The following is a 1060-nucleotide window of genomic DNA, read 5'->3' as shown; positions in this document are numbered from 1 at the left end:
TGGCTACACCAGGCTCCAATATGATTTGGCAGAGTTTCTACAGCTGGAAGCCCTTCCTAATGTCAACCACTCCGAGAGTGTACTGGGTGCTTTTACGTGCCACCGGCACGAAGGCCAGTCAGGCGGTACTGGCAATGGCTACCTGCACTGGCAACGATCTTGCTCGAATGCCTTTACACGTGCCAGAAAGGCGACGCTGGGTACAAGTGCCATCACGATTTCACTTCCCGAAGAGGTCTTCGCAAGCCAAGTTTCGTGTCCAATGAAGGAGATGATGTTGGCATGGGTGCCAGTCGTCGAATTTAATTCGATTTTGATTTCACTTGCCTCAACAGGTCTTCACAAGTGGAGTTTAGTGTCCAAATATACACACGCACATAAAATACACCATTTTGAGCGTGGCCATTGCCAGTACCGCCTGACTGGCCTTCGTGCCGATGTCATGTAAAAGCACCCACTACACTCTCGGAGTGGTTGGCGTTAGGAAGGGCATCCAGCTGTCGAAACTCTGTCAAATGCTGTGCTTGAGAAGACCTGGCAAGCCAAGTGAGACCTAAATCTAAGGCCTCAGCCATTTCACTTATGCGTACCTTCCTTCATTGGACTCTAAATTCCACTTGCGAAGACCTGTTGAGGCATGTGAAATCGAAATCGAGTAAAATTCGACGACTGGCACCCATGCCAACGTCGTCTCCCTCATTGGACACGAACTCAGCTTGCGAAGACTTATTGGGGCAAGCGAAAGCGAAATTGTGATAGCATCTGTGCCCAGCAATGCCTTTCTGGCACTTGTGCCCGCAGCATGTGTAAGGACTTTCGAGCGAGATCATTGCCAGTGCCCCTGGACTGGCTCTTGTGCGGGTGGCACATAAAATACACCATTTTTAGCGTGGCCGTTGCCAGTACCACCTGACTGGCCTTCGTGTGGGTGACACGGAAAAGTACCCACTACACTCTCCGAGTGGTTGGCGTTAGGAAGGGTATCCAGCTGTAGAAACTCTGCCACATCAGATTGGAGCCTGGTGCTGCCATCCGGTTTCACCAGTCCTCAGTCAAATCG

This window comes from Octopus bimaculoides, chromosome 9, assembly GCF_001194135.2.
Source record: "Octopus bimaculoides isolate UCB-OBI-ISO-001 chromosome 9, ASM119413v2, whole genome shotgun sequence".
Lineage (NCBI taxonomy): Eukaryota > Metazoa > Mollusca > Cephalopoda > Octopoda > Octopodidae > Octopus > Octopus bimaculoides.
This window is presented reverse-complemented; position numbering follows the sequence as displayed.